Below are 22,311 nucleotides of genomic sequence, written 5' to 3'. Positions count from 1 at the left end.
CCCGCGAGGAGGAGGGCGAGCGCTGCTGTCCAGCGGTGATGAGGAAGCGGAGGAGGCTGCATACATATGGAACAGCCGTCCAAGGGCTGCTTTCACTCCCCGGGCCGTGATTCTGCCGTGATTACACTGCCTTGCATTCAGGCGGAGGAGAGCGGGAGCTGCACTGCTGACCGTAGGGGACGGGGGGGAATAATCCATTTTGTGACGGCAGCCACATACAAATGATCAAACTTTGTTATTTCTTCTTCAAGGTCCCCAGAGGTGGGTGGTGGCGGAGGGGTGGAGGTGTTTATATATCTATATAGTTATACGCTAAGATGATCCTTTATTAATCCCCTTGGGGAAATGCAGGTGTCAAAGCAGCATGGGGGGGGGGCGGGGATACAGAGCTTCACAGTCCTATACAGTCCAGTATCTATATACACTATAGATACAATATAAAATATAATACAAATACAATATAAAAAGTACAAAAAAAAAACAAGATAGTCCAGTGAGTGCACGTGGATATGAGTCTCGAGTTCTCACGTCCCGAGTTCTGACTATGATAGTTCTCCTGACCGCAGAGCCGGCCGTCCGAGCCCTTGGTTGTAGAGCCTGATGGCTGCCAGTCTAAAGGACCGACCCAGGCGGTTTGTGGTGTGTCGGGGGGGGGATGAGTCTTTGGCTGAATGTGCTCTTCATTCTGGCTAGCTCCTCATAGAGGGGGTGGGAGGGGTTCTCCAGGATGGCTTCTAGCTTTTCCTCATCCTCCTCTCAGCCACCACTTCTAGATTATTCAGCCCACCACCCACTACGGAGCTAGCCTTCTTCACCATGGCTTATTCAGCTTGCTGGAGTCCCTCGAGCTGATGTTGCCCCCCCCCCCCAGCACACCACAGCAAGCAGTATATGGTGTGTTATATAGTACATAGTGCATATTAGGGTGTAAAGATACACAAAAGCCACGGTTCGGTGCGTACCTCGGTTTTGAAGTCGAATTATTCTATATTCAAATTAATAATCGCCTTTAAAGTCTCGACATATTGAATGGGATCGAATAAAAAAACGCGAAGCACCAAGAATAGTTTGATAGTCGAACTGTAGCCCTAATAATCCTAATGCAATTAATCAAATGTAATCGTGTGACTATAGTGACTCCCACCCATAGCCACACACGACTGTGTGGCCTCCCAGAACAACACCAGTATTATCAAATTCGCAGATGATACTACAGTCATCGGACTGATCACTGGGGGAGGCTGAGGAGGCGTACTGGTGGCCTGGTGTCAGGACAATAATCTCTCCTTGAACGCAGACAAGACCAAGGAGATGATTATTGACCCACGGAGGAGGAGGAGTGTACAGCACACACCTCTGTACATAGGTGAGACGGGGTGGATAGGGTGAAAAGAAAACCTTTAAATTCCTCGGTATCCACATCAGCGAGGACCTCACCTGGGCTCACCCAACATATCATTAAAAATCCCAGCAACGACTGTACTTCCTAAGAAGGCTGAGAGAATTTGGCAAACCACCCAAGATTCTCAGCAACTTCTATAGAAGTACGGTTGAGAGTGTCCTTACCAGCTCAATCACGGTCTGGTATGGAAACTGCACTGCTAAGGACAGGAAGGCACTCCAGCGAGTGATTAAAACTGCTCAGTACATCTCTGGAGCAGCCTTCCCCTCACTACAGGACATTTACTCTACCAGGGCCACTAGGAGAGCACACAACATCATTAAGGACAGTGCACACCCCCAACACAGACTCTTCAACATCCTGCCATCAGGCAGGCGATATAGGAGTCTGAAAGCCAGAACCACGAGACTGACAAACAGTTTCTACCCACAAGCCATCAGACTCTTGAATGCCTAGCCCCCCCCCCCCCCTCCACACACACCTTCTACTATGAACTATGAACTATGAATCACTAAAGACACTTTTAACGGCTGCTGTGTCCCACTGTCACCTCCATTCACATGATCGGAACGTGCAATGTAACTCACTGTGCCTTGTATATATTTTTTAATCTATTTTACCGTATTTTCTAGCACTCGCTTGTATTTAAATATGTTTAAGTTAAGTACTGTGTGATTTTTTTGTGAAGGGTGGACTAGCAAAGTAAGATTTTCATTGTATGGCAAACTGTCGTTTTAACTGTGCATATGACAATAAACAATCTTGAATCTTGAATCTAGCGACTAATAGTAATCATCCCAATATAGAACCGTAAATGTAAAAAGAAATTACATTCAATACGGTATCTGCATTTAAAACTGTATATTCTCCTCTCGTTCCCTTCCCTAGGTCTCTAATAGTTTTCTCTCAGTTAAACTGGTGGTGCAGTACAGTACGACCACCGCCGTTAGCACGATGTTTAAACCTTTCATTGTTTATGGCTTTGAATAAAAATTTTATTTTTCCGAGCCAAACCAAGATGTCTAACAGATACACGAATCATACGAAATAGACATTTGTATCCAATGTAAAAATGTGCGTGTATAGTCAACCCCCTACTAGCTACCAGACTAGGATGTGTAATGTATAATAGGAAAGATATCTGCAGAGATCTGCACCTTCCCTCTGGGCTCTCTTCCCTCTGGGCTCTCTTCCCTCTGGGCTCTCTTCCCTCTGGGCTCTCTTCTTCCCTCTGGGCTCTCTTCCCTCTGGCTCTCTTCCCTCTGGGCTCTCTGCCGTCTGGGCTCTCTTCCCTCTGGGCTCTCCTTCCGTCTGGGCTCTCTTCTTCCCTCTGGGCTCTCTTCCCTCTGGGCTCTCTTCCCGTCTGGGCTCTCTTCTTCCCTCTGGGCTCTCTTCTGTCTGGGCTCTCTTCCCTCTGGGCTCTCTTCCCTCTGGGCTCTCTTCTTCCGTCTGGGCTCTCTTCCCTCTGGGCTCTCTTCCCTCTGGGCTCTCTTCCCTCTGGGCTCTCTTCCCTCTGGGCTTCCCTCTGGGCTCTCTTCCCTCTGGGCTCTCTTCCCTCTGGGCTCTCTTCTTCCCTCTGGGCTCTCTTCCCTCTGGGCTCTCTTCCCTCTGGGCTCTCTTCCCTCTGGGCTTCCCTCTGGGCTCTCTTCCCTCTGGGCTCTCTTCCCTCTGGGCTCTCTTCTTCCCTCTGGGCTCTCTTCCCTCTGGGCCCTCCTCCGTCTGGGCTCTCTTCCCTCTGGGCTCTCTTCCCTCTGGGCTCTCTTCCCTCTGGGCTCTCTGCCGTCTGGGCTCTCTTCCCTCTGGGCTCCCCTCCCTCTGGGCTCTCTTCTTCCGTCTGGGCTCTCTTCCCTCTGGGCTCTCTGCCGTCTGGGCTCTCTTCCCTCTGGGCTCCCCTCCCTCTGGGCTCTCTTCTTCCGTCTGGGCTCTCTTCCCTCGGGCTCTCTTCCCTCTGGGCTCTCTTCCCTCTGGGCTCTCTTCCCTCTGGGCTCTCTTCCCTCTGGGCTCTCTTCTGTCTGGGCTCTCTTCCCTCTGGGCTCTCTTCCCTCTGGGCTCTCTTCTGTCTGGGCTCTCTTCCCTCTGGGCTCTCTTCCCTCTGGGCTCTCTTCCCTCTGGGCTCTCTTCCCTCTGGGCTCTCTTCCCTCTGGGCTCTCTTCCCTCTGGGCTCTCTTCTTCCATGGTGCTCGTTAGGGATGGGAATTGATAAGGTTTTATCGATACAATTCCATTGTCGATTCCCTTATCGATTCCTGCTGCATTTATAATTTAAATAAATAAATTGGAAATGCAACAGAACTAAGCTGGTTAGAATAACAACATGCAACTTGACATTTCTGATTGTCATTTATCATTTATTGTTGAGCCCCCATGTCAGAAAAATACAAAAACTGTAAAAAATGTATTAAATATAGACTTAAATAAAATAATGTATTTGAGAACTAATTTAATCTATTGAACTGTAGTTCAATAACAGGTCGTTATTGCAAAAGAGAATTTCTTAGCAATAACCTACCTGTATAAATGAAGGCCAGCTCAGTGTTCTCTCTCCGTCTCTCTCTGCAATGAGCATGGCTATTTAGCTAGCTAGCGGCTAACGTTACTTTACCATGTAAATGAATGACTAGGATGCAAAGCACTTTCAGTTTTCACTGCACACACAAACGTTACTGTTTTTAAACGCGCAACTGTTGGAAAAACATGGCATCGATAAGAGGAATCGATAGTCACGGAGGCATGCGATTCCAGGAATCGGACAATTAGGAACCGGTTCCCAATCGATTCCGATTCTCGATTCCCATCCCTGGTGCTCGTGGTAAAGAAACATTTCAGCTGCTCAGCTCAGGCAGCTTACAGTGAACGTCAAGGGACCTGTAGTCCAGTGTGTGGAGATCCTGCTGCAGAGCTGGCTCTCAATTTATCTGATCCAACGTGCACCGAGCACGAGAGGAGCCTCATCCTCACACACACACACACGCACGCACGCACGCACGCACGCACGCACGCACGCACGCACGCACGCACGCACGCACGCACGCACACACACACACACACACACACACGCACACACACGCACACACACATGCACGCACGCACACAGGAGACACACACACACAGAGGGAAAAGAGTAAATAATGTTTGTTGTGTGGGTATATAAGTGTATATGTGTATGTATTGTATGTGTGTGTGTGTGTGTGTGCATGCCTCTTTCTTTGTGCGCTCCCACATGTGGTTACCAGCCAGCTATTGATTCTCCACAGCGAGTCTGTTCTGCATACTAATCACCTGGCTGTTGGCACCGGCTGAATGAGCGTGTTCACATTGTGCCTGTGATCGCTGGTTCCTCCCAGCTGTTATCATGCAGCCATTATCGCAGTATAGACAGCGATCCTTTAAATTACACATCGTCGCGGCCGGGTAGTGCAGCGGACTAAGCGTCTGTCTACCACCACCACAGAGACAGTGGGATCGAATCCAGCTGTGGTGCCTCCGGGTTGGCCGACCGTCCGTACATACTGACACAATTGGCAGTGTTAGTGGGTGGGAAACCCGGCGAGGGTGGGTCCTGGTCGTTGTAAACAGCGACTCCTACAGTTTGGTCGGGGCGCCTGGCCTACACAGCAAGGGAAGGATCTAAGAGAGGTAGTGTGATCTTTCACACGTTACACTCCCCCAGTGAGGGTCCGCGCTGCCAGGTGAAAAGAAGTGGTGGGCTGGGTACACATGTGTCGGAGGAAGCATGTGATAGTCTCCGCCCTCCCGGACCGACGGTAGGGGGTAGAGTGCGCAACGACCAGGAAGGGGATTGGGGATTGGCATAACGACTAACATTGGGATGGGAGAAAAACGGAAAAAGAAGGAGGAAAAAGATAACAGGGCTGTACGCTAAGCTTTTTCACTAGGGGCACACTTGCCCCTAAATGAGAAATTTAGGGGCACAGAATATTTTTTAGGGGCACATTTTTAAATAACAATTTTACCATTATAGTGCAAAAAAATATGTTCCTCCTGCCTCATTACTGTGGTCCTTTTATTTAACATTTAAGTGCGTTTGTTTTCAGGTTTGTATCTTTTATAATGAACCAACTGAGAAAGTGTGTAAATCACTAATAGAACAAGAACAACAAACTGTGTGTGTGTGTGCGCGCTTGTAGTGCTCCTTGAATGAGATCATCACAACACACACACACCATTGCATTAATCAGGAGGACAAGAAACTCTGCATACCTTTGTTTCACAATGAAAAGTGCTTTATAAATAAAATGAATTATTATTATTGTAAATAACCCCATGAAAGGTTTATTATTTTTATGGGTAATTACCCGCTTCATATTTGTGATGTTACTGGTTTCAGGGTGTGCCTAAAGTGATCAATGTGTTGGGCCGTTTATAGAGATCTATGCCAATTAATGTTTATGTATATCCGGGACTTTTTTGTATAAGAATTGAGAGGCCTACTACGGTATGTGTATATGTGACCTTTAAACCGTGTTGCGACGCTGTGAGAATGGGTTTTAAGCAGAGCCCAATCGTTGAACACAGGAGAAGAGAGAATGGAGCGTTTCAGGCTGTTTAATAGTATTCCCAAGTAGGCAAGAGTTACATCCAGAAATGTACAACAGATATGGATTAGGAATGTTCTTGGGGTAATGGGAGCAGGTGCACTCCAGTGCTACTGCGGACGGAAGACACGGGTCCGTGTCGAGAGAGGGAGCAGGAACTCCTTGGTAAGCTCCAGGGGGTCCAGACAGGGGCACGCTGGCACGGAGGTCCTGGCACAAGAGAGGAAAGTTAGAACAGGGAATAATCACACAGGGATGTCTAGCAGGTCTTCGGACTGTGGCGTCGTACCTAGGTAATGATACTAACACCACGACGACTTCTGGTCAGCGTCGTCCGGTTGAAGTAGGGTCTTCATCATCAGGGGATGGGATACAGCTGTGAAGAGTGAGGTGCCTGGCAGCGTGCGAATCAGGGGATGAGGTGCAGCTGAGTTGAGTGACAGGGGGTGAAGGGGTGCTGACCATATAAGGGCGTGAGGCTTCTGTGGTGGATGGAAGGGAGGATGAAGAGGAGTGTGTGGTGAATGTGAGGGGGGGAAGGAGGAGGAGTGAAGAACGCTCTCGCTGTGATTATGACAGACGCAACCTTGTTTAAGTTTGCGCTTTTGACAGTGAAATGTTCAGTCCAACTTAGCTCGAAGGAAAGACTCTAATCAAAAAGGTTTAATGGACCTGTATGAGGCCATAGCTCTTACGGTGGGACTTCATAGAAGAGGAATGTAATAGTAATATTATGCAAAACGAGAAATAAACAGTGATTTTACCAGCAGTAAGTTGCAAGCCACTTTCATACGGGGAACCGTGACAATTATTAGTATTATCTTATTTGCATATTGTCTCATTATTAGATAGATAGGTTGATACTTTATTGATCCCCGGAGGGAAATTTAAGTAGACAGTATTTAAGTATTGAAAAACGTCCTAATAGTGGGCGACTCACCTAATGCATGGCTGAACGTTATAACTGTCCGTGTCCCCGTCAATCATCACTGCCAGGTCTGACTTAATTTAATCGGCTATGGTCTCTTATCATCTCTCCACATCGGACGTGGTTGTCATAAGATGGACTGATATCCGCTCCGTTCTTCTTGCAGAGCAAAATTAGCGGCTTAAACTTATTGAAAGGAAGTTCTTCTTTGACGATGCAACATTCAGTTTAGATTATATTGTTCGCTAGGAATTATGGGATTTGGTGTTGGATATATGGACTTAGGGATGCACCGATATATCGGTCGGGTATCGGTATCGGCCGATAAGTGCCTTGTTGACTGCCATCGGCCTATCGGCCGATAAGCTCAAATGTGCCGATGGCAGTAGCCGATAAATATCCATCAATTTGTGTCGCATCAATCTGGTCCACACGTTCAAACTTTGAAAAAAGTTTCAGTCAAGCGACCTGCACAATGCCGCCCCCACACACACACGCTACTGCATCAAAGTTACTACTTATGATTAACAAAGGCATTCGTTTTGTGGCATTAACGTTATATAGTTATACGTTCAATAACATCAGCGTATTTACCGGACCATAGCAAGCGCATTACTCATTCATATCTCAGTTCCTTCCTTTGCTCAAAGAGCCCGTGCTGAGTTGTGCCCATTCTGCGGTCTGTTAATAAAGTTTTCAATCAGACAAGTGTATAGAAAGGGCTTTTATTATAACATTCGTTGCAGTAAAATCATTATGCCTTGTTTAGTACTCCTGTGGAGCGCTGGTAGTCCACTCGTGGCCGGCGGGGAGCTAACGTTATTAGCTTTGTTGTGAGCTCTCGTCAAAATCAATGGCGGACATCCCGGAAGTAGAAAACGAATACGCGCTTGCTGATTGGTAAGAACAGCAGAGGCGGGTGCAAGCGGTGTGACGTAATTGGCAGAATCGACTGTCAATCAAAATTGTTCTGTTGCATTGCTTTGGTTGAGAGATAGTGCACCATGGCATGGTGGAATTAATACCATAAACATATTTCTTGATGTTTCCTTTTTTTAAGTAAGTAAAGAGGCCTATGTTCATATCGGTGAGCACAATTTGTAACACAAAAAGAGAGACGTGTAGCCTATTTATTTATTTAATATTTTATTTATTCATTTTATTATTATAATTTTATTTGTTGCCATGGCTAAAATAATAGTCAAGCATAGGGCTAAAACATTTTCATAAACAATAATATAATTTTTTGTTATATGGTTATAATAAGGGCTTTGTTATGCATTTGTCTGATTGATTGATTGAAAGCTTTATTGACAGATTGCAGAGTGGGTACAATACAGTACAGCTCAGTGGACTGGAGGATGAAGACCAGAAAAAGACTTTTGGCTTTTTTACATAAGGGTCCTCCATTTTCAATTCATCAAAACATTTAGAGACATACAAATATACAGTAATTTCATAAAAAAAAAAGAAAAAAAACACTTATTTTTTTGCCACAAATATCGGTATCGGCCGATTGTGTTAGTTGAACAATCGGTATCGGTATCGGTGGCAAGTTTTCATATCGGTGCATCCCTAGTATGGACTCTACGCAGACGGGGACATGGTATTTAATCGCACGATAGACTACAACTACGAAGTTGCGTGGGTCATCTTTTTTTCCACACACAGGCTATCGCAGTAAGTTCATTCATTGCCGACAGATTTTTTCATAGCACCGCGACATTATGTCGCACTGTACAGCCCTGGTTGTAGGCTAATGTGTTACTATTTTTTTTATCCAATTAATTTAGGAGTGAAATGCGAATGAAGGGTTGAAATCACTACTCGCACGGGCCAAATTAAGGGGCAATTTGCGATAATCTCGTCGCAGTGTACAGCCCTGGATAATTCACTAGCCTTCTGCTCTCGGGGGAAAAATCAATACACACGTACATGCTATACGCCTGTGTGTGTGTGTGTGTGTGGGCCCCGCCTCTTGTGAGTGGGAGACTGCCGGTTCTGACCCCGGACCGGCGCAGGGGGGGGGGGGGGGTGCCATTCTATCCCTGAAAACTATAGAATTTACCGCGGAGCGAGTCACTTGACCCCCTCAGCTGCTCCGGTGATGCTGCCCTGTCTGGGAGAATAAAATATATTGTTTCTCACGTGTCCTTGAGGTTATTTGTGGCGGCGGCGGTGGCGGGGGGGGGGGGGGGGGGGGGGGTGTGTGGGGGGCGGAGGGGGGGGGTGATGGGATGTGGCCGTTTACACACAGGAAGTCGGGAGCAGTGAAAGAACTGTGTGTGTGCGTGTACGTGCCAGGCGCGTACGCGATGAATCATTAATGTGCGCTCGTATCGGGATCTGATTAAGGGTGAAGTGTTGTGTGTGTGCGTGAGACTGAAGGAGCGCGAAGCAGGGAGTCTAGCGGCACAGTCTGCGCTCCCTGGGTGAACGCCGAGCGAGAGGAGGAGGAGGGAGGGGGACACACACACCATCACCGGTCTTAAGCGCTGCGCTCCGTGCAACTATTCTCACAGTTCTCTCTCTCTCTCTCTTGTCTCGTCTCCTATAGGCTGACTGCGGCGAGGAGCCCCACCTGTGTACGCCGAGACGCAAGACACCCGCTGAGCCGACGGGAGAGTCCTCGTCAGACCGGGAGGGAGAGAGAGAGAGAGAGAGAGAGAGCCAGAATAAAGGAGGAGGAGATATATAAGACTACAGAGAGGGAAGAGAAATAAGAGGATACAGATCATTTTACCCTCTGTTCTCTTGTCATCTTCCTCTCTTTCTTCTTCAGTTCTTTTCGCCAACTTTTCTTTTATCCTCTATCGTCGCCGCCGTCGTTGAATATTTATTTTCTTCCCGCCTCCCACCTCCTCCCTGGGTCCCAGCCTCCCAGCCCCCCCCACCCCCCAGAGAGCGGGGCCAACCCTGTGTGACTCACACACTGAAGACGCCGCACACCTGTAAACCTCTCGTTCGCCACCGTTACCATGACAACCTGCTGTAACGACCTCTCCGCGACCCCGTGGTGACCAGGGGCGACAACCTTTTGACCTCCTCTCCTCCTCTTCGAATCCAAAGTCCGGATCCTCCTGGATCCTGGAGAGGAAAAGAACGAGTAGGAGTTGTTTTACTGGGATCCTGAGCAGGAGGCGTATATACCCAGGGAGCCGGCAGCGTACTGTATACTACTCTGACTCCACCGCTGGCCTGGGGAGGGGGGCGATCACACAGCGTCCAGGGCCCCATCAGAGGCTAGTGCTGCTGCCTAGAGGGCGACATCACTCACCAGCCCCGGCTCTCCACAACCCAGCCCGACAGCCTGCTCAGCTCTTCTAACGACACACACAAGCCCGGAGCTTCCATGTGAGATATTTCACATGATATCACTCGTCGTCGCTTGAAGGCGTGTCCAGAACCACAGCAGCGGCAAACGACAGAAGCCCGCGGGGGCGCGGCGCCCCCGAGCAGACAGCGCCACCTGCTGCTAGCTCGGCTCCTCTGTCACCCGGGCACGGCGGCCTTCCGCTTCCGCTTGCCTTAGAGGCGTACTTCGCAAAAAGAACCCCCGCCGGGGGGGGGGGGGGAGGGTGGGGGGGGGGGGGGGGGGGGGGAGGTGGTGCGCGTGCGGAGAGATAAGAGGATACTGAAGGAGAGCGCTGCCTGCCGCCTGGAACTTTAATCTGCTCATCAATCAGCGGCACCGGGCTCTTTAATCTATCCGGCAGACAGCGTCGCGCTCTTTAGCCGGGGGGGCTTCCGCTCGCCCTGAGTCACTGGCAGATATGGAACAGTCCCGGGGGCGCAGCGGCGGTTACTCGGAGCCCGCTAGAAAGGTTTTTTCCTCCTACAGTACTTTTGGTGGGGGGGGGGAGGGAGGGAGGGAGGGAGGGAGGGAGGGAGGGGGGGGGGGGTTAGCCTGAAGTACAAAGAGGAGATGCCTGGGAGGCTGAACATAAAACACAGTTGATTTACGGCGTGATACGAAGAGCGTACGACAAGTTATATAACACGGAGGAGGATAATAAAAAAGACTCCGAGAGGTGAAGACGAGAGGAGAGAGAGACCGGGAAGAGAAGAGAAGAATCCCAACGGTAAGTTCCCTGTCCCTGTCTTCCTCTCTCTTCTCTCTTTGTTTTGCTCTTGTTGTGTCTCTGAAGACACTAAACTAGGGCATCCTGGTGGCTCAGCTGCCTAAGCTGTATCTCATGTACCTTGTATTATTATTATTATATTTTTATAGCATTTATTAGGTTTGGTCTACACAGCGGGGCTTCTGGACAGGTGGGAGAAAGGGGGGAGAAACGTGCACAGATCGGGTCCAAAGGGGCCCCTGTTCCCTGCCCCTCCTGTTATCTGCCCCTCCTGTTATCTGCCCCTCCTGTTATCTGCCCCTCCTGTTATCTGCCCCTCCTGTTATCTGCCCCTCCTGTTATCTGCCCCCCCCCCCTGTATCTGCCCCTCCTGTTATCTGCCCCTCCTGTTATCTGCCCCCCCCCCCTGTTATCTGCCCCTCCTGTTCCCTGCCCCTCCTGTTATCTGCCCCTCCTGTTATCTGCCCCTCCTGTTATCTGCCCTCCTGTTATCTGCCCCTCCTGCTATCTGCCCCTCCTGTTATCTGCCCCTCCTGTTATCTGCCCCTCCTGTTATCTGCCCCTCCTGTTACTGCCCCTCTTGTTATCTGCCCCTCTTGTTATCTCCTGTTATCTGCCCCTCCTGTTATCTGCCCCTCCTGTTATCTGCCCCTCTTGTTATCTGCCACTTTGTTATCTGCCCTTTCTGCCCCTCTTGTATCTGCCCCTCCTGTTATCTGCCCCTCTTGTTATCTGCCCCTCCTGTTATCTGCCCCTCTTGTTATCTGCCCCTCCTGTTATCTGCCCCTCTTGTTATCTGCCCCTCCTGTATCTGCCCCTCCTGTACCCTGCCCCCCGCTGCCCCTCCCTATTCCATGCCCCGCCTGTTTCTTGCCTCTGCTGTCCCCAGTCCCTCCTGATTTTAAACCCCAGCCTCAGGTGTACATAACACCATGACAGCCCCCCCCCCCCCCCCCCCCAAAAACAACAACAACAACAACGTTTAAGCTTTGAGTATGGCTCGCTTAAAAGGGGAACTATCTTATAAATGGCCTTTTTGAGTGTTTAGCATTGTTTCCTAGCTATGTGAACTTATATTAATATGATCTATGTCTCAAAATTCTCATATTGGCGCATTCTTCCATTCTCCTCTCACAATATTCACCCTCACTGAACTGAGTCATTTGAAAATGTGCCTATATGTGATGTCAGAGAGACACCGCTGCATGTTAATGTTCAGGCGACGACGCCGCTGCGCAGTGGTTTAGGAGCCCAGGCTCAAAACAGCTCGAACTCTTGAGGTAGAAAAATGCTGTTTTTGAGGACTTGATTAGAAATACAAAACAATGAATAAAAAAATATATATATTACAGAGGTGTTCCATAGACTCACAGGAATTGTGTAAAGTGCCCAAATAGTGAAAGAAATAGTAAAATAGTTCCACTTTAAAAATCATCTTAGCTGTCAGTCAGTCAGTTTCCAGTCGGAGGAACGACCTTCTTATTTATTACTTATTACTGAGAGGCTTTTTTTGTGAGGAGGAACCCAACATCAGCGGTTCCCAAGCGGTGGGGCGTGTCCCCCTCCGGGGGCCCGTGGGGAGATGGGATGGAGAGAGGAGAAAGACAACGTTCCCATATATAGTTCTCTGGTTGTTCCACTGGCTCCAAGTGGAAGGCTGGCACAGCGCGGCTCACACAGTGTGTGGACAGAGGTCCGGCTCTGCCAGACTACCAGCGGAACCAAATGTCTTCAGCATGTGAGAGGCTGTAAACAAACACTGCTGCTAGGTCGCTGTCAGAATCAGTTAGATCACCTGCGCTGGCGCAGCTCACTATAGCTCACACTATGTTAGCTATCCAACCTGGGAGAGAGGGAAAATATGAAAACCAAAATGGAATGGTTTTTGACAGATTCAGATTCAGATTATTTTATTGTCACAGTTTTTTTTTTTAAATGTAGGCTACATACATTCAGAAAAGGAAGATGCTGTTTTTCCCGGCTCCTCAACCGTTTTGTAAACACAATACACAAGGGTCTATACAAACTATACAATACAAGGTTTTTTTACAGCGAATAAATACAAAAAGATATATGCAGCGTAAGTAGCAGTAGTGTATGCGTGTAATAAGTGCGCTTGTGTGGTGTGTAGGGTTGGGTACCGTTCACATTTGAACTGATACCGGTACCTGTACCAGTTCCTGGAATTTGCTATCTACCTGCGACGGTCGAAGAACCACAACAAAGTGAATTAAACTTTTTTTTTTTGCTTTAAATGGTACTGACAATAAAATTACTCGGAATCTAAACATGTAAGGTACCGAAATTTGATTTAATTGATCTAGCATGAACACTCGGTAGTACCGATGTAATTCGGTCGGAATCCTTCAAAGTGCCGTGTTCGGGACCCAACCCTAGTGGTGTGTAAGTCACTTAAGGTGTGTTTGTGTGTATGCTCATGTGATATCCGTCAATAGTCTCTTTGCCCGGTGGACCTGGCTGTTCAGTGATTCTTTTAGTGTTCTACTGTCAGCGACTAAAAGAAAAGCTGACACACCCATAACAAGTGTTCCAAGTAACATTGATGTCATCCAATCACCAGGCACGAATCATACCTCCCCCCTTGGCTTCATGTCTACTTAACTAGGCCGATGCGATTTTGCCTTCAAAATAAAAGCGTGGGAGCGTTTTTAAATTTTTATTTATTTTTTTTGTACAGTTATCTAACAGATGAGACCCAATAAAACACTTAAGTGGAACCTCACGTTTAATGTTGAGAATGAAAAGAGACCAGTAGAAAAAAAAATACAAAACAGATGGTGAGGTATTTCTTTTAATTCTTTCCTGACTACACTAATAAATCTGGCCATTTTCAAAGCTCTGTAAAACACATTAGATTAGATTAGATTCACGTTGTTGTCATTGCACAAGTAGAGTACAATTAAATTAACCCTTTCACTGCCACGCGACAAAGGGTTAACCCGTTCACAACCACACTACATAAGGTTAACCCTTTCACTACCACACTACAGACAGTTACATTTGCACTCTGGTTAGATGCCAAACTTCTGTCTGTTGTACTGTACTTACTGTATAATGATAATACATTTGAATCTAATCTAATCAAATTTTCAAAGCTCTGTTAAGAACATGGGATTAGATTAGATTAGATTCATGTTGTTTTCATTTGAACCAACGTGCAAAGGAGCAGTAAAGTGCATTGCTGTATACAGTATAGTATAGCATACATGACGAAGCTACAGAGTAAATATGCTAAGCTAATGTATGTACAGTAATTATTATATCCAGTGGTACAAATAGGATACACTATGGAAGAGGTGGGCAACCTTTTTGATCTACCAGTTGATCGCGGGTCATTCATTCACACGCAGACTTGCCGGTTTAAACTTGAATCTCCGTGAATCCCTGACCTCCGAGGCTCTTTGGCCCGCCTTCTTTTTTCGCTGGGTCCCCTATTTCGCGTTTGCAAGGTTAACGTTGCATCACGAATAGCCCTGAGACTCATACAGGTATCAGCCGGGTGTGTAGCCTCTTACAAGCAAACATTTGGCGGGTGGCAGTGGCTCAGGAGGTATGTGAAGGTGTGAGTGAACGGGTAGAATGTGAGGAACAAAAATTGTAAAGCGCTTTGGATAAACGCTGCTATATATAAAACACACCATTTAGCATTCAGCAAATGACCAGACTGTGAAACCACAATTAATAAGGACGGCTCGGCTGTACGACGAGACGCCAAGAGACTGCGACCAACCACAGAGTGGGAAGGGGATATTCTTTATTCAATTTTGTTCAAGATATTGAACACGAGGGCGGTGGTACACGCTGTGTCCGGGCACAAACAGGACAGGAAAGGTTGCCTGTGTAATAAGCTGAGTGTTGTTTCCTTTTATGAATCAAACACAGAGCGCCATTTGTTCTGTACCGGGCTACTGTACTTGAGGGAGAACACAGTGTACAGACAGGGGTCTTGATACCATGGGAAAGAACGGAGATGAGCTCAGGCACTCGCCTGTCTCTCTCTCTCTCTCTCTCTCTCTCTCTCTCTCTCTCTCTCTCTCTCTCTCTCTCTCTCTCTCTCTCTCTCTCTGCCGAAGCCTTTCATCTCTCCCTGTCTCTGAAGCCCTGTCGCTGCCTTGTGCAGGAAGCGTAATTGGTTTAATCATACATTGTTACTAGAGAGAAAAGAGTTGTGAAAATTGGAGGCATGAGCATCTCTCTCTCTCTCTCATATATCTGTGTGTGCAATTGTCAGATTCTGATTCAGATTCAGATTATTTTAAATGTACATTACATTCAGAGAAACGTGAGAAGCTTGTTTTTCCCGGCTCCTCAACTGTAGTAGATTTGTAAACACAATACACGACGGTCTATACAAACCATACCCTTTCAAGGTAGCGTTTTTTACAAAGAAATACAGTCTTAAGTAGCAGCCGTGTGTGCGTGTAATAAGTGTGCTTGTGTGGTGTGTAGGGTTTGGTAAAGTAGATCTCATGTCCAAAAAAGGTTGCCCACCCCTGCATTATGGTAATGAACTAGCCAATGGTTTAACAAAGATAAGATAAGATATTCCTTTATTGATCCCCTTGGGGAAATTCAGATATGAGTAGGAGTAGGTATGGATGCATATATACAAATATAGATACATTTATATACAGCATGTGCAGTTATATCATAAAGTGTTATATGGATTATATAAATGTATTGTCATTATACAGCACAAGTGCAGTACAATGAAACTAAGTTTGGCATCCAACCAACCAGTACAAATGTAGCAGTAACGTGCAATAGTAATATACGATGTACATGTGATTAAACAAAATATATAAATTAGTACTACTGAGTGTAGTGCTAATCAGATGTTTATACAGAGTTGTAATATAATATCTACAGTGATATACAGGTATAAAGACAGTATGGTAGTAATCATTATGATATAATGAAGGTAGTTATGAGTACAGTGTAATGTCAGGATGGAGGTAGGTGAGTTCCAATTGTTGTAGGCAATCACAGAGACGGAGAAGATATACTCTTGAACAGGTTCGACTTTAATAGTAAAGAACACAAAGAGTAATACTAGGATACTATGCCAAGGCAAGGGAACGAGAGAATAGATAATGGAGCTTAGTGGTGGTCCAGAACTGGAACCGGCCGCGTTATCTCCGAACGCCTATAGTGACCACCTGACGAATGACAAGCAGAGGAAAGGAATGTTAAATAGCCACCAAATACCAACATTCCGCACACACCCCCGTGACAGCCAATCAGAAGCCAACCCCTAAGTGACAGCACTAAATGACAGGGAAAAACAAATGACAGCAATCAGATGACAGAGAAGGTGGGTGGTTCCCGACCGTAGTCAAGAACCAGAATCGTAACAGTGTAAGACAGTTGTAGGCAGTAAATACGTTTTGATTGAGTATAGAGAACAGAGCCTTGAGTATAGGTATCAGAGCATAATGGTATGGAGAGAGTGAGAGAGAGAGAGAGAGAGAGCGAGAGAGAGAGAGAGAGAGAGAGAGAGAGAGAGAGAGAGAGAGAGAGAGAGAGAGAGATTCTGGAGGAAGCTGGGGGCAAAGTGATCACCTGTTCTGAACAGCACTAGTCTAGTTGTTGTAAAAGAGGGATGGTGTCAGAGGGACAAATGAGAGACATATAGAGGGAGAGAGAGACGGGTGGCCAGACAGACAGACATATAGATGTGGGGCGGCGTGGCTCAGGGGTAGAGCGGGTCGTCCAATGATCGAAGGGTTGGTGGTTCGAATCCCGCTCAAGCCCATGTCCATCCCACTGCCGTTGTGTCCTTGGGCAAGACACTTAACCTACTTGCCTCGTATGAATGTGTATGCATGTGAATGAATGTTGGTGGTGGTCGGAGGGGCCGTAGGCGATGATTATTCGCCACGCTTCCGTGAGTCTGCCTCAGGGCAGCTCTGGCTGCAATTGTAGTTTACCACCACCGGTATGACTGTGTATGAACGAATAATGGACTCTGTAAGCGCTCTGGGGTCTCTGGGGTGTCACGAAGAGCGCTATATAAATCCAATCCATTATTATTATTATTATAGAGGGAGAGAGAGACGGGTGGCCAGACAGACAGACATATAGAGGGAGAGAGAGAGGTGGCCAGACAACAGACATATAGAGGGAGAGAGAGACGGGTGGCCAGACAGACAGACATATAGAGGGAGAGAGAGACGGGTGGCCAGACAGACAGACAGACAGACAGACAGACAGACAGACATATAGAGGGAGAGAGAGACGGGTGGCCAGACAGACAGACAGACATATAGAGGGAGAGAGAGAGAGGTGGCCAGACAGACAGACATATAGAGGGAGAGACGGGTGGCCAGACAGACAGACATATAGAGGGAGAGAGAGACGGGTGGCCAGACAGACATATAGAGGGAGAGAGAGACGGGTGGCCAGACAGACAGACATATAGAGGGAGAGAGAGACGGGTGGCCAGACAGACAGACATATAGAGGGAGAGAGAGAGACGGGTGACCAGACAGACAGACATATAGAGGGAGAGAGAGACAGGTGGCCAGACAGACAGACAGACATATAGAGGGAGAGAGAGACGGGTGGCCAGACAGACAGACAGACATATAGAGGGAGAGAGAGACGGGTGGCCAGACAGACAGACAGACATATAGAGGGAGAGAGAGACGGGTGGCCAGACAGACAGACAGACATACTGTACAGAGGAAGGTGACTTCAAGCCAAATGGCCGAGACTCACCTCAGAAGCCCTCTCCCCCCCTCCCTCTCCCCCCCCCCCCTCCCTCCATCCTTTCGCCATGTGTCCTCCGGACAGCCGGTATCCTGTGCCCACACACACACACACACACACACACACACACACACACACACGCACACACACACACATTACGACCACCATTGATAGTCTGCTCACATCGCAGCATTTCCCGCTTTTTTTGCTTCCTGTTGCCTTGGCAACGTCCTGCCTTCTCCCGCCACCTGTGGCAGAGATGCCCACTGATGTATAGAACGCACAGCCCTGGCCAGCCAATCAGAGGGCTGGGTCGAATGTGCGTGTGTATCTGTACCTCTGTGCCAGTGTGTGTGTGTGCGTGCGTGTGCCTATAGCTAGGCTATAGTGTGTGTGTGTGTGCGTGTGCGTGCGTGCGTGTGCCTATAGCTAGGCTATAGTGTGTGTGTGTGTGTGTGCGTGTGTGTGCGTGCGTGTGCCTATAGCTAGGCTATAGTGTGTGTGTGTGTGCGCGCGTGTACGTGTGCCTATAGCTAGGCTATAGTGTGTGTGTGTGTGTGTGTGTGTGTGTGTATGTGTGTGTGTGTGTGTGTGTGCCTATAGCGCGGCGGCCCAGTGATGTATAGAATCAGCATAACTAGGCTCAGCCAATCAGACAGCGTTCTGCTGTCGCGTTAACACATTCCCCGCCAACAACGAGTTTACTGGTTATTTGATCGTTTTTCCTTTTTTTCCGATTTTAATATTCTATTCAATGTCAGGGACCCGTATGTTGCCGTTAGAAGGCATACTGCGACGCCGAGGGTGCAGTACCGGCCAGATCCTCCCAGGTGGCAGTATCGAGAGTGCAGTAAACCCTGTTCCAGACCCTGTGTTACACTCAAATGTCTCCGGGCACACTTTTCTGGGTCGGACGAGTGGTGCGGTTCTCTCGGTTGCAAATATCCCTGATCCATATGTTGTGGTGGGTTATGTCGTGGACCAAATGGACATCGGATGTACCAGATGGCGATCAAACAATTGGAATATTATTTTTGGAATACTCCCGATCACAGGTAAGGACTATCTGACGTCAATTCTGGCTTGATCATGCAATGTTTTTATACCGATCGGGCTGCTAAGCGTTTTTAGTGTTCAACACGAATGCCGTTACTGCCAATCAAATAATCAGAAACGACCTATGATGAAACATAATACCTATTATATAGATTTGGTTTGAGAATAGTAGCGTGTCCAGGCAAGAAACGGCAACGTTTATAGTAGAATTGACGTATAAGGCCATTACTCAGCCTTTCGGGAATTACCCCAGACCAATCTAAAACTATACTTATATTCACCACGGTATAACACGGGAAAATTTTTTATTCTTTTTCACATATTGAACGATAGATAGTTGATGTCAAATGGGCCATAGTGTTGTATCCATAGCTATAATATAGAATATAGTTATAGCTCTACAAACAAGGTGACGCACTCCTATCTTTTTTTTTTGTATCCACCTTTTCTCTTCTTTTTCTATTTTTCTCCCATCCCAATTCCACTGTGCCAATTCTTCCCTCCCCTGTCTTGAACGTTGCTCGCATATGCCCCCCACTGGCCGGTTGTAGGGAGGATAGAAGCCTTGCATCACGTGTCTTCTCCGATACACGAGGAGGCAACCTGTCACATCTTTTCACCTGCCAGCGTGGACTCTCATTGGCGAGGTGTAACGTGTGGGAGGCTCACACTACCCCCGCCACTTCCTGTCTCTGCTGTGCAGGCGTCCCCAACCGACCTGTAGGAGTCGCTGTCCACAACGTCCAGATTACCACCCATCGACTTCCACCCGCTAACTCTGCCAATTGAGTTAGTATGACGGCTGGCCCAAGCCGGAGGCAACGCCGACAGCCGGAGTCGAACCCGGTGTCTCTTGCGTTGGTAACGAGTGCAATGTCCGCTGCGCCACCCAGCCGCTGCACTCCTATTTTTTTTTTTATTATTATCTTTTCAACCCCTCCTTTTTCCGATTTTTCTCCCATCCCACTGTTAGTCGTTATGCCAATTCCCAACCCCCTTTCTGGTTGTTGCGCACTTTCCCCTACTGTTGGTCCGAGAGGCCGGAGACTGTCACATGCTTTCCTCCGACGCATGTGCAGCCAGCCGGCAGCCAGCCGGCAGCCAGCCTGGCCGCGCAGATTCTCACTGGGAGAGTGTAACGTGTGGGAGGCCGCACTACCTCCCTCCAGATCCTACCCTCGCTGAGCAGGCGCCCCGACCGAACTGTAGGGGTCGCTGTCCACAACGCCCAGGACCCACCCGCCAGCTTTCCCCACCCCCTAATACTGCCAATTGTATTAGTGTGAACAGCCAGCCAAGCTGGTGACAATGCCGGGAGCAGGATTCGAACACGCGAACCCAGCGTCTCCAGCGATGGTGACGAACGCAATCTCCGCTATGCCACCTGACCGCCCTTCACTCCTATCTTTTAAAGCGTGGCAGTGCTACAACGGGACCCATCTAATGGCTGGCGCTGAAAGTGTTAAAGGGCATCCCAGGTCGAAAACCAGCCAGATGAAACCTCTCCATCTGTGGGTGTGTGTATGTATGTATGTATGTTGTATGTATGTATGTGTGTGTAAGTGTGTGTGTGTATGTATGTATGTGTGTGCTCACTTACATGACATTGGAACATACCATGACTCATCCGAGGGCTGTCTCAGATTGCCGCAGCTGTTGTGTGTCACATGTAGTACAGTATGTACGCGTGCCTGTGTACATGTGTGTCCCTGTTTGAGCCTGTTTCTATGTGTGCCTGTGTGTGTGTGTGTGCGCGTGCGTGTGCATGCATGCATGTGCGTGTGTGCCCAATGCCCATGTGCCCAAGTACACCGAACTGAACCAAAGTATAATGGAGGTCAACGATTGGCTGAAAGTTCACACCTCAGACGTGTGTGAATTTGTAAACAGGAACAGGAAGTGGAACTTGCGCTCTGCAGGAAAGGAGCTGTATGAAGGAAATATATAAATCACGCGTTGGTTCAAGGCTGCGTTAGTTACAGTATAATACAAATACGAAAATATATGTTTTAATGTTGGCAGGTTTGTAATTCCTCGAATCATGATTCATAATCGTCATCGCAATATCACAATCAATGGGTCTCATTCACCAAGGACTTACAACAAAAAGGGCTTTCTCTTAGGGCCATTTGAGACCTTTTCGGGCCGATTTTGGGATTCACCAACTGTCCCAATAAAACATATATAATTAATATTATAATATATTCTCTATATTCATGTCTTGCCCGAAAAGGTCTCAAATGGCCCTAAGACAAAGCCCTTTTTGTCGTAAGTCTGTTGGTGAATGAGACCCAATAATTGCAATTATTATTTTTGTCATAATAATGCAGCCGTATGTATACTGTTGTTGCCGTATACTGTCTAGGTGTGCATCAGGGTCACTGAGTACATCGAGTTCAGTAAGGACATCTCCATTATAGAGAAATCACTGTGATGTCAAACAGAGTTGAGCCTTACGTTGTTTTATTTTATACACCAGAATCTTGTTTATCCAAACCCCTTGAATGGAGGTTTTCCAGAGGACTGAAATGTTCATAACACTGAATTATAGGGAAGTATATTAAAACTCCTGACCCATAGTTGAGGTAATTGTCAGTGTCCCACATAAACCTTGTATCTCTGAAAAGTTAAACTTTTTTTGTATCTACTTTTTCTTCTCCTTTTTTTCTGTATTTTTCTCCCAAATCAATTTAGTCGTTATGCCAATTCCCCCCCCCCCCCCCCACCCCTTCCTGGTCGTTGTGCGCCATTGCCCCGCACTTGCCGGTCTAGGGAGGTTTGAAGCCTATCACATGTCTCCTCCGATACATGTGGAGGCAGCCAGCCGCTTCTTTTCACCTGACAGCGAGGACTCTCATTGGGTGAGTGTAACGCGTGGGAGGATCACACTACCTCACCCAGATCCCTTCCTCGCTGAGCAGGCGCCCCGACCGACCTGTAGGAGTCGCTGTTTACAACCACCGGGACCCACCCCACCAGCTTCCCACCCGCTGACACTGCCAATTGTGTCAGTATGGACGACCGACCAAGCCGGAGGCACCGCGGCAGCTGGATTCGATCCCACTGTCTCTGCGGTGGTAGGCAGACGCTTAGTCCGCTGCGCTACCTGGCCGCCCTTGAAAAGTTAAACCTTATATCTCTGACAAGATCAATCTTATGTCTCTGAGGGCGGCTGGGTGGCGCAGCGGACAAGGCGCTCGTCACCAACGCAAGAGACACTGGTATCGAATCCAGCTGTCAGTGTTGCTTCCGGCTTGGCCGGTCGTCATACTGGCTCGATGGGCAGAGTCAGCGGGAGGGAAGCCGGTGGGTGGGTCGTTGTGGACAGCGACCCCTACAGTTCGGTCGGGGTGCCTGCACAGTGAGGGAAGGATCTGAGAGAGGTAGTGTGACCTTCCACACGTTACACTCTCTCAGTGAGAGTCCGCGCTGCCAGGTGAAAAGAAGTGGTGGGCTGCGTACACATGTGTCGGAGGAAGCATGTGATAGTCTCCGCCCTCCCAGACCGATGGTAGGGGGTAGAGTGCGCAACGACCAGGAAGGGGATTGGGAATT

At 48.0% G+C, this 22,311-nt stretch overlaps 1 protein-coding gene across 1 annotated transcript in view; it reads left to right on the top strand.

Moving 5' to 3' along the window:
* Window positions 1–10,829: 10,829 nt before the first annotated feature.
* The window catches only part of LOC311240746 (thyroid hormone receptor alpha), a 149,368-nt gene continuing 137,886 nt past the window's right edge, over window positions 10,830–22,311 (top strand). Inside the window, exon 1 of the mRNA XM_084329320.1 lies at window positions 10,830–10,968. The gene's annotated coding sequence lies outside the window, so the exon portion shown is untranslated. The remainder of the gene's footprint in view (window positions 10,969–22,311) is intronic.

Source organism: Notolepis coatsorum, assembly GCF_963971535.1.
Source record: "Notolepis coatsorum genome assembly, chromosome: 14".
Taxonomy (NCBI): domain Eukaryota; kingdom Metazoa; phylum Chordata; class Actinopteri; order Aulopiformes; family Paralepididae; genus Notolepis; species Notolepis coatsorum.
This window is presented reverse-complemented; position numbering and strand designations above follow the sequence as displayed.